Source organism: Carassius carassius, chromosome 32 (genome assembly GCF_963082965.1).
Source record: "Carassius carassius chromosome 32, fCarCar2.1, whole genome shotgun sequence".
In the NCBI taxonomy this organism is placed as follows: Eukaryota; Metazoa; Chordata; class Actinopteri; order Cypriniformes; family Cyprinidae; genus Carassius; species Carassius carassius.
The window spans coordinates 11,705,685-11,718,217 of record NC_081786.1 but is presented as its reverse complement, the minus strand read 5'-3'; positions in this window follow the sequence as shown (position 1 = coordinate 11,718,217).

The following is a 12,533-nucleotide window of genomic DNA, read 5'->3' as shown; positions in this document are numbered from 1 at the left end:
AAGTGAGGTAAACTTCCTCTCATGTCTAATTTAATAACTGACAGATAAAAAAGCTCAACATTTCACAAGGTCTATTTCAACCCTAAACCTTACAGTACCTACAATTTTATTCTGGTTCAGTGTTCTTTGTCTCACTTCTACCTGAATGTTACTATTTAAGAGCAACTACGCCCCCCTGTGGACAATATGAAATACGTGATCAGCTGTGTAAAATCAGGTTTTTCGCATTTAAGAACTGCCTGACAATCTGGAAATCTCAATTTAAAGAGAATCACAGCGAAAAGACACCTGACTCAGAAATCCTTGAAGTAAGTCTATCCAGTAAATGTTAGGGTGTCAGAATTTACATACGCACAACCGGCACATCCGGGAACATAACTGTCAATTTTGTCACCGCCCATTTTTAGGGGAAAATAAACTAGATTTCCCATAGACTTCCATACAAATTATCGGCAAAAAGAAACGTCCGTACACAGCCGGCAGGCGTGAATAACTTAAGAAATCGTTAAGACTAAACATGTCAAGTAATTATATGTCCACCCTGCCTGCCACAGAGCGTGAAAGATACACCCACAAACTTAATCTGGTCAATTTAAAAACACGTCCCTTCATTTTCCCAGTGTCAAATTGGTGTAGCAACCCCACCCAGTGGCCAGAGTCTTACACGGACATTCTCCAAGTAGGGGTAACTGCAGCCTGGAGCAATGGGCGTGGCAAAAGGTGGGTGTGTCGAAAGGTTTCTCATTGGTGGAAAGAAAGGTAGGGGGCGTGACAAAAGGTTTAGCGAAAACTCTCTGTTCCGCCTAAAGGAGACAGGGGTAGCTGCAGCCTGGAGCAATGGGCGTGCCGTAAGGCAGGGGCGTGGCAAAATGTTTCTCATTGGTGAAAGGAGTTTTACTGTGCTGGCCAATCAGCAGTAAATATACATTTACGTAATTTCCTTAGACAAGATTGCTGCAATAAGACGTGAGGTACATTATATTTGGGTATTATGACTCCAACCCCACAAATGAAAATGTCAGTTTTGTTATCAATTTAATTTTTTTCCTTAGCAAATTTCACATCCATAAATCCATGGATTTCACATCCATTTCACATCATACAAATGTAAATTCTCCAAATGTAAACCTGTCTTCTCTGTTTTCCTTAAAGAAATGGAAAACTACTTGAATTTAATCTCAGTATCACCTAATAAGAAAGCTATAAGGACTGATAGAATTTGCTCTGCCTTTGATCTCCTTGTGTAATTTTGTTTACATTTTGGTCCTCTTTATCTTTCTTTTTTTTTTTCTTCTATTTTATTCTTAATGGTTTTTTTTTTATTTCATTCTTTTTTTATGGCTGATACTATGTGATGTATGTTTATACTTTTGTATGCTCTTGTGTTCTGCATTAATAAAAAAAAAAATAATAATAAAAAAAAAAAATAAGACGTGAGGTAATTATTCATGGTTTATAGGCTACGTTTATCTATAATTTAGGTACCACAAATATGTATATTAAGATAAGTTTGTTACAATACGATCATAATTTTTCCTTTGCGATATATCTTGCAGCTTTAGTAATTAGTTTATTGTTGTTGACAGACATATGTGCAATGAGACAAAACGATGACCGCATCGACGGCGAATTCTTCAGAGATGATAGTTTATATCTGCGTCCTTTTGTACAATAGAGTACAGAATACATCCTGTAAGTATAATAATTATTACCACCTCTGCTATTACAACTGTACTATGATCAATTCACAATCTGAAGACGATTAGACAAAATAAAAAAAAATAAAAATGTAATTTAGAGTTTGTTTCTACCTTTCTGCCAGGTCTCCAACTATCCATCTTTTTACTTGAATTGGTGACTGAAACTGAAAGCTAAATAACTGTTTTAGTGGATAAAGCTGTGTCTTTTTGCTTAATTGGTTAATGTCACTTAAAACAAGGTTACTAAACTTTTCTGACTAATTTTTACTGATTTTTCTCTATAAGGCAAAACCTAGTTTTCTAGTGTAACACTTTACAATAAAGTTTGATTTGTTGACTGATGTATTAACTAACATTAACTATGAGCAATACATTTGATACAGTATTTATTAAATATTAAACTTGGTTAGTTAATGTACATTGTTTGTTCTTGTTAGTTCACTAATGTTAACAAATACAGCTGACTTTAAATGACTTTAACTTAAGAACAGCAAGTGTGACTAACCGTGTTAAGAGACGTTTGTATTCTCAAAAATAATTGTAATCTGTTATTGATTATTGATAAACTTAAGACCTAAACGTGCGGTGGTGATTACGTCAGTAAGCCGTTTTGAAGGTACTTTCGAAAGTAATTTAAAATAATATTATTTATTCATTAACGCTGTTTTTACATTGGATGAATTTCAATTGGTTTTATAGGATTATGTGTTTAATTTATCGCTTTCTATTAATCTATAGGCCAATAGCGATTAAGAGTATGGCTCGCCTTTAGGCGGAACAGCCAGTTTTCGCTAAACCTTTTGCCACGCCCCCTACCTTTCTTTCCACCAATGAGAAACCTTTCGGCACGGCCACCTTTTGGCACGCCCATTCCTCCATGCTGCTGTTACCCCTACTTGGCCTAAAGGAGCCATACTCTTAATCGCTATTGGCCTATAGATTAATAGAAAGCGATAAATTAAACACACAATCCTACAAAACCAATTGAAATTCATTCAAAACATACAAACGTCTCACGGTTAGTCGCACTTGCTGTTCTTAAGTTAAAGTCATTTAAAGTCAGCTGTATTTGTTAACATTAGTGAACTAACAAGAACAAACAATGTGCATTAACCAAGTTTAATAAATACTGTATCAAATGTATTGCTCATAGTTAATGTTAGTTAATACATCAGTCAACAAATGAAACTTTATTGTAAAGTGTTACACTAGAAAACTAGGTTTTGCCTGATAGAGAAAAATAAATATGACAAAACCATTAAATTATCAAATTTAAAAATTAGTCAGAAGAGTTAAGTAACCTTGTTTTAAGTGCCATTAACCAATTAAGCAAACAGACACAGCTTTATTTAGCTTTCAGTTTCAGTCACCAATTCAAGTAAAAGGATAGATAGATAGATAGATAGATAGATAGATAGATAGATAGATAGATAGATAGATAGATAGATAGATAGATAGATAGATAGATAAACCACTCATTCAGAGAGAAACAAATGTTGAGAGATTCAAACAAGAAGTAACCGATAAGTAGAGTAAAATATGCAATAAAAAAAGAAGCGCAAGTGTCTGAGAGTGCAAGTCTGCAGCCAGACCCTTCTCCATTATATTATAATACAACTATACTACCGACTCTTCACTGAGTACCAAAAGTACATATGCTTCCTGTGCATGGTTTCTAAAAGAATGGAATCAGAAAAAAGTTGACGGCACCCATCTATACCACAGGAGAGGTTATATTAATATTTACTTTTACATTTATTCATTTAGCAGACGCTTTTATTCAAATCGACTTACAAATGAGGACAAAGTGGAAGCAATCAAAAACAACAAAAAGAGCAATGATATACAGTATAAGAGCTATAACAAGTCTCAGTTAGCTTAACACAGGACACGTAGCAAGGGCTTTTAAATAATATAACAAATAAAAAGAAAACAGATAGAATAGAAAAAGAATAGAGCAAGCAATTTGGTTAATGTGCATGTACCACTCCAAAATGTTGGGTTGACTTCAAAAGAGTAAATGTCCTTCGAGTGCACTTTGTGCAATGGTACAGTCAAGGCATGAGGATCTAATACAAGAGGAAAATCATTCAGAGTAAAGTTACTGACAGTGCTTGTCTCCATCTTCTAATGTTGACAATGTGCATCTGAAGGAAAGTCAGTGTCTTTCTCAGGTGTGGTGGATATGCAATGTTGAAAGCAGAATACACACAGAAGGCTGTTATGAAGGCTTCATCAAGGCTGGTGCACTGGCACACATCTGTTCCATCTTCTGTCCCCAGACTGAGCCCTCCTCCTATGATTGACATTTTACAGTCAGTATCCATCAGGTGTATGGTAGGAAAGGTGTAGTCGGGTCCCCCTTTCATAAAATAAATAAATAAAAAGAATAATAACAACAATAATAATAATAATAACGAGAAAAAAAAGAATTTTTTTTTCAGATTCATCAGATTCTGTTCCATCCTCTTTGGCTCAGACGGTGTAGCTACATTAGAGTTGTGACGTTCGCGAACGAACCGATTCTTTTGAACGGCTCATAAACATGAACGATGGGAGCCAAGTCGCGGCTGGAGGGGAGCCGTTCTTTCTGTCGTTCTTTTATCCTATGCGTGTTTCACACAGATGCACACAAATGAGCTCCTCCGCGAGACAGAACAGTTGTAGGGGGAGGGGCGCACCCAGCGCAGGCCAACCCTTTATAGCGTGATGATATTAGTTATTAGTTGTGCACGCATCCTTCACGTCCTTCACATCCTGCGTGCCTCTGTCATTGGGTAGGAGCGTTGAAAAAAAAGCTGTTTTGCACAGACATTTATTGCAGCCCACTTTGTTATTGTTCATTGACTTGAAGGGGCTGATGTTTGCAAAGTTTACAGTAGTAATTGTATGTAGTATGTAGACATTTCCATTTTATTTATTCTAACTTTAATATTTTTTGTTTTCTATCAAAATGTTCTTGTGTGATAACAATGTTCTTGTGTGGAAGTGTTTGTAGTAAAAGCTGTTTTGCACATAAATTCATTGCAGCCGGCTTTCTTTTTGATGTTTATTCGTGAGTAGGTATTGTATGAATAACATAAGTCAACGTAGCTTTATACACACACACTTTGTACTAAAGGTAAATCCAAAATAGTGATGTCACTGTCTAAGCAGAGGGATTTGTGGAACCCTATGGAATATAGTCCACACATGACAAATGAGGTAATAATCAATATTTCAGAATAATTCAAACTCAGATATTGGTGTGTGATATCTGAGTTTTAATTATTTGACTACAAATCTCACCTCATCATTCTTCCCAGTGATTATTTCCAGGATAAACTGAGATGGCTCCAAGCTGGCTTCCTAAAACTGACTAAATATTTAAAAGAGCCAAAAGAGCCGTTCTTTTGAACGGCTCTTTGAAAGGAACGGATCGCGAAGATCCGGATCCCCTCAAAGAGCCATAAATCTACATACACTGCAGAACTGCAGAAACAATCAGAAGCTAATGTATAAGGTTCACAATATACGATGCATTTCATGTTCTTGTATAGACTGATAAATCTTACATTGTTTTCTAAATCTATTGCTTTACATTTTTAACAGATGGGCTAAAAAGGTACAGAAGAATAAAAGATTACCTGAAAAGATTTGAAACAAGATATTTTACAGTTAATGAGTTTTTTTTAATATACTCACTCCAGCAGGTGTCCTGAAGTATGTGTATTTTTTGAGTACATCCTCCACAGAGATTCCTTCCGTGCTTTCTCAGCGTCTCCAGGAGAATGTTCCTGTCGTGTGGTCTTTGACCGTTTTCTGATACTCACTTTGTAGCACATTCACATGATTCTCAACAGACACTGAATCCTCTCCAACACAAGCTTCCTTCATCAGAACAACAGAAACAGATCATGCTTAGACCGTGACAGATATGAAAAACATCTAAATACTTACTGAACAAGGTGTTTTAGATATAAAAAATAATAAAAACATTGAACTGCATAAACATTAAGATGATGGTCAGGCAGTGAAGAAGTGGAGTACATACAAAAAGGATTTACAACCCGAATTCCGGAAAAGTTGGGACGTTTTTTAAATTTGAATAAAATGAAAACTAAAAGACTTTCAAATCACATGAGCCAATATTTTATTCACAATAGAACATAGATAACGTAGCAAATGTTTAAACTGAGAAGATATGAAAAACATCTAAATACTTACTGAACAAGGTGTTTTAGAAAAAAAAAAATAATTAAAACATTGAACTTCATAAACATTAAGATGATGGTCAGGCAGTGAAGAAGTGGAGTACATACTAAAAGGATTTAAATATCTGTTGTACAGAATCTTCCTTACATTAACCTGCACTAAGTGAAAATGTAAAATTGATTAACAGTGCAAAAATAAATTATGCATATGGCAGCGTGCTTACATATTCTACAATAACCTGCCAGTGGAGCACGTTCTGCTTTACATTCCAGGTTTAGGGATGTGTCAGATGTGCTCAAAACACAAACTTGACTGATTGTCATTTTCCAGCAAATAAAGATTACAACATCTTGTTACTACAATATTGTGTGTGATTATGTTGATAGAGATAAATCAATGGTTTAAAAACAATTTAACTTACACAGTCATTTCTTTCTATATTTCTCTTGAAAGGGTTCTTCACAACCAGTGTGTTGGCAGCTTGAATATACTCTGCATTAGTTGGACACCTGGCAGAAAGGTAGAAAACAAACTCTAAATTAGTTTTTTTTATTTTGTCTAATCGTCTTCAGGTTGTGAATTGATCATAGTACAGTTGTAATAGCAGAGGTGGTAATAATTATTATACTTACAGGATGTATTCTGTACTCTATTGTACAAAAAGGACGCAGATATAAACTATCATCTCTGAAGAATTCACCATCGATGCGGTCATCGTTTTGTCTCACTGCACATATGTCTGTCAACAACAATAAACTAATTACTAAAGCTGCAAGATATAACGCAAAGGAAAAATTATGATCGTATTGTAACAAACTTATCTTTATATACATATTTGTGGTATATAAAGTATAGATAAACGTATAAACGATGAATAATTACCTCACGTCTTATCGCCGCCACCTTGTCTAAGGAAATTACTTAAATGTATATTTACTGCTGATTGGCCAGCACAGTAAAACTCCTTTCACCAATGAGAAACTTTTTGGCACGCCCCTACCTTTTGGCACACCCCTACCTTTCGGCGTGCCCATTGCTCCAGGCTGCAGCTACCCCTGTCTCACATTTACTCGTACCTCATCGATTCACCAGGTAAGCCAGAGAATGATTTTTCTTCGTATTTGAAAGTAAACATCTTTAAATGTATATATTAAGCCTTTATATTTAGAGTTCTGAGTGCACTTTTCTGTCAAGCCATACAACTAGCCTGGCTTAGATTTCGATTAGCATCATACGTAATTCATGATATTTCCGTAACAGCAATATATGGATGATGATGATGGCAGGTAACCATGAATTGAGAAGGGTCTGGCTGCAGACTTGCACTTGCACTCATTCTCAGGACTTGCACTCTCAGACACTTGCACTTCCGCTAGCGACGTCACTTGCAGTCTTTATTTTTTTATTTTGTTCTATTTATTGATAACTTTTTGTTTGAATCTCTCAACATTTTACAACAGTAGCCAGGTGGCGAAGACAAGAGGAAATAAACTAAATTACAATGTCACTTGCAATCGCCACTTGCACTCTCCGCTACCTGTGACGTCACTTGCAATCAACACAAATTGTGCATGTTGCCAATGGAGACAAGACGCTTTGGTGGTGATTAAACGATATATAGTTATTATTTAATGTACTACAAGGCAAGCAGATGACTATGAACACATTGCGCAAACTTTGTCCTCCCATACAGCAAAACGCTTAATGTGACCTAATAACAGACTAAGATGATAAAGACAATTCAGTAGGCCTAGCCTATAGTTCTTGTTGTTGACAACGTATATACAGATCAGCAAATATGAACCTGCATTATGAAATGCATTAAGTGATTTTAAAAGGATCAACTCCGTACAGGCACGCAGACGAGTACAGAACGCAGTACGTTAAATTGTACATTAAAAGTTTTCCTACTATAGAAAATCATTATGAATAAAACACATAATGTAGCTTAATAGATACAGACGGTTGGTCTGGGAACACCCCCGGGAACGCCCAGTCACGTGATATGAATTTAGCCCGTGGGGGAAAACATTGCGTTGGCGCCAATTGAAATACACGGGACAATCATGCCAAAGAGTTGTTGTGTCGTTTTCTGTACCTCCAATAAACTAACAAATTATGAAATTAAGTTCTACATCGTTCCTAATAAACATACAGAACCGGAAAGGATGACAAAATGGCTACAAGCAATAAGTTGTGAGGATGATCAAGGGAAGTTGTGGAAATCCCAAGACTAAGCATGTGTATGTATGCAGTTGGCATTCATCACAGGCAGGCTACGTTAACATTGTGTTCATTATTAACGCCATCAAAACTGTGTAAGGTTGTTTCAGAAAGTGGCATGTATATATAATTAGCCTTATCATTCTACCTTAAGCAAAACTAACATTAGCCTAGTGTCGAACATAAACCCATTTACCCACTTAAAAATGCTTGTGGACACGTAACAACTTAGTTTTGTGTCAGAACTTTTATTCATAAATTCAGCCTGTCTGTGTTTGCGAAACGATTGATTCGCGGAATCCAGTCGAAAATAGAACTTGCTGTAACGTCGTGGAATTTGGCTATTTTTGAATGAATACATCTATATAAGGGCTGTAAAATGAATCAAATATCGATATGGACTTGTGTATATGAATATTAAAGTTAAAAGAGACTAAAATTGTTCTACGCGTCTCTGGGAATGAACGCTCAATATGTGCATTTTTGTCATTCAGATACACACAATGTTCGCAGTGTTTTCCCCATAGACTGTATAAAAATATGGACGTAGTGTCCGTGACGTCACCCGTAGACTACTGAAGAGAGTTTTTGAAGCCTAAAGTGTGTAGAGCGGGCCGTCGCCATCTTGGCAGCGCGTCACTGAGCGACTCTCCCGGACAATCAAAAATGGGCAAAAAGGCGGGAGCTAGTTGCTGTAGCCACGCCCACCTAGCGCGACGGCAGTGTCAGCAGCGGCAATCTCCCTGTCACTCAAGTGGCCACGCCCTTAATTATGCAGAACTTTAAGTCTTAATATAATTTAAACAGATGAGTTAAAAAATTCACCCCCCTCACAGTTGTCATGAAGGGCAAAATTAGCTATTTAGACCAAAATCATTTTTTGAACCAGGCTGTAAACATGTTTTTTCCTGCTGTAAAGTTGGGCATTTTAACATGGGGAGTCTATGGGACTGACTCCCTTTTGCAGCCAGCCTCAAGCGGCCAGTCGATGAATTGCAGTTTTAGTCACTTGCTTATTGGCCTCACGAGAGAGAGCGGGAGGTTGGCGCTCGGTTTTCCCCTACGCCGACTCTGCCCTCGCCACGCCCCCAGCTATGACTAGATGCCGACTGTATGTATAAAGACAGTGATATAAATGAGTTGTAGACAGTTTATTCTATATGGAAAAATGCTTAACACGAAACTTTGTGTGTTGCGTTTATTTTGGGCTCACCTGCTTGCCTTTAGGCTACATATTAGTTGTGTATTTTAATAATGCAGAAAAGCATATTGAGTTTGGCCTTTATCATCTTGCCACATTTTGCGGTATGTGAGGAAAATACTATATACATATATATTTAATTTGATATTTTAATAGCATCTTAATACATTAAGCCATGTTAAGTGTTTATGTTTTTCTACGCTTAGCGATAGACTTTGCGCAAACGTTCAAATTCTGGTGTTCTGGCCATGGATTTGCCGGTCTTGTCTTTTTCTTGCAGGACCCTGTACGTTACAGTACTAAATTAGTTTAATCGTTTAATCACCACCACAGCGTCTTGTCTCCATTGGCAACATGCACGATTTGTTTTGATTGCAAGTGGTGTCACAGGTAGCGGAGAGTGCAAATGGCGATTGCAAGTGACATTGTAATTTAGTTTATTTTTTCTTTCTTCGCCACCTGGCTACTGTTGTAAAATGTTGAAAGATTCAAACAAAAAGTTATAAAAGTTAAAAAGCATCTGAGAGTGCAAGTCTTAGAATGCAAGTCTGAGAGTGCAAGTGCAAGTCTGCAGCAAGACCCTCTTGATGTCACTTGCAACCGCTACTTAATACTACAAAATGCTTTTGTGAGTTATAGGAAAGTTACTCACTCAAAGTGGGGGAAAATCCATGGCTTGAATGAGGGATATCCTGACATACGGCTGGAGATCATAAACCATCCATGGCCATGCCACAAAAAAAAAATAAGATAGAATTTTGAAGGCAGCATAGATGTATTCTTTGCTGCCTTTGAGACCCCACAATCCTGTGTGTTCCATTCTGTGACTGTTGAGCTAAAAAATAAATATGGCGTCTGAAAGTTGCGTTTGGTGGTCAGTTTTGGTGTAAATATATATTTCTGACTAACCTTTTGCACTTTTGATGTTAGTTCTAGCGATAAATCAGTATTAATAATTAAATATTAATTGTTATCACAAAAATTCGTTTTATTTTGTTGTAGATCATTACAAGATCATTAGATCGGTTACGCTGCCTCAGAAGTCGGTCCGAAATCAGTTTTATGAGGTGCCTTCATGCAAAAAACTGCCTGAAGTCATTGCCTCATACGGCAGCAAAGCAGCAAGTCAGCTGCCTAAGTTCTCGGATACAGCTGTTATTGCCGTTTTTAGATTTATGCTTCAGACACTGGCTGCGATGAAGGCATTCTCCCCATAGCTACCCCTAGAGGATGCAGTTAAAAGCTTGAAACTGCTCAACTTACTGTATTCACAGTTGTATTTACACTTGCTGTACTCACTGAAGAATCACCACATTACAAATCATGCATCATTCATTTCACTTTTAAATTATCAGAATCTGAAAATGAAAGCTGAATGAGTTTGTGAATTACTTTACTTCCAAGATCGATACTATTAGAGATTATATTGTAATGCAGCTGTCAGCTACAGTATTGCATTAGACAGTTCCCCTGAGGAACAGTTCCACTCATTCTCTACTTTAGGACAGGAAGAATTGTATAAACTTGTTAAATTATCTAAACCAACAACACGTATGTTAGACCTTATTCCATCTAAGCTCCTAAAAGAGGTGCTTCCAGAAGTCATACATCCTCTGACTATTATTTATTAGTCATTGTCATTAGTATATGTCCCCAAAACCTTCAAACTGGCTGTTATTAAGCCTCTCATCAATAAACCACAACAAGACCCCAAAGGACTAGTTAATTACAGACCGATCTCGAATCTTCCTTTTCTGATACTAGAAAAGGTAGTATCCTTACAATTATATTCCTTCTTAGAGAAAAATGGTATATGTGAGGATTTCCAGTCAGGATTTAGACCGTATCATAGTACTGAGACTGCTCTCCTTAGAGTTACAAATGACTTGCTCTTATCATCTGATCGGGGTTGTATCTCTCTATTAGTGCTATTGGATCTTACTGCTGCGTTCGACACTACTGACCACAACATTTTCTTGAATAGACTATAAAACTTTTCTGGCATTAATGGAAGTGCATTAGCATGGTTCAAATCATACTTATCTGACCACCACCAATTCGTTGCAGTGAATGAAGAGGTATCATATTGATCACAAATGCAGTATGGAGTACCTCAAGGCTCAGTATGGGGCCGTTACTTTTCCCACTTTACATGTTACCCTTGAGAGATATCATCAGGAAACATGTTGTTAGCTTTCACTGTTATGCTGATGATACTCAGCTCTATATTTCTTCAAGACACGGAGAAACATACCAATTTGAAGAATGAATGGAATGGAATGCATGGAATGCATTGTCGATATAAAAACCTGGATTTTCTGTAATTTCTTACTGTTAAATTATAAAAAGAGGGGCTAATTATAGGACCATATAATAACTTAGAACTCTTTATAAGACTTGATGGCTGCTCTGTCAATTCTTCGTCATCAGTTACGAACCTAGGTGTGCTACTTGTTTGCAAGCTTTCATTTGAAAGCCACATTTCTAGCATTTATAAAACTGCATTTTTCCATCTCAAAAAATATATCTACATTACAACCTATGCTCTTAATGTCAAATGCAGAAACGTTAATTCATGCATTCATGACCTCAAGGTTAGATTATTGGTAATGCTTTATTGGGTAGTTGTTCTGCATGCTTAATAAACAAATTCCAGCAAGTCCAAAATGCAGCAGCTAGAGTTCTTACTAGAACCAGGAAGTATGACCATATTAGCCCAGTTCTGTCAACACTGCACTGGCTCCTTATAAAACATTGTATAGATTTTAAAATATTGCTTATTACTTATAAAGCCCTGCAGGTTTAGCACCTCAGTATTTGAATGAGCTCCTATTTGTAGTATAGTCCTCCATGTCCGCTGCATTCTAAAAACTCTGGCAATTTGATAACACCTAGAATATCAAAATCAACTGCGGTGGCAGATCCTTTTCCTATTTAGCGCATAAACTCTGGAATGACCTACCTAACATTGTTCAGGAGGCAGACACATTTTGTCAGTTTAAATCTAGATTAAAGACCTATCTCTTTAACCTGGCTTACACATAACACACTAATACATTTCTAATATTCAAATCTATTATTCTATTCTATTCTAGGCTGCATTTATTAGGAAAACCAGGACAGCTAAATGAGCCCCAGAGACAGATCCACAGTCAAGACCTTGTCTCCTAGACGGCCACTGGGAAAATACCACAGGAAACAGATGATTCTTCTGC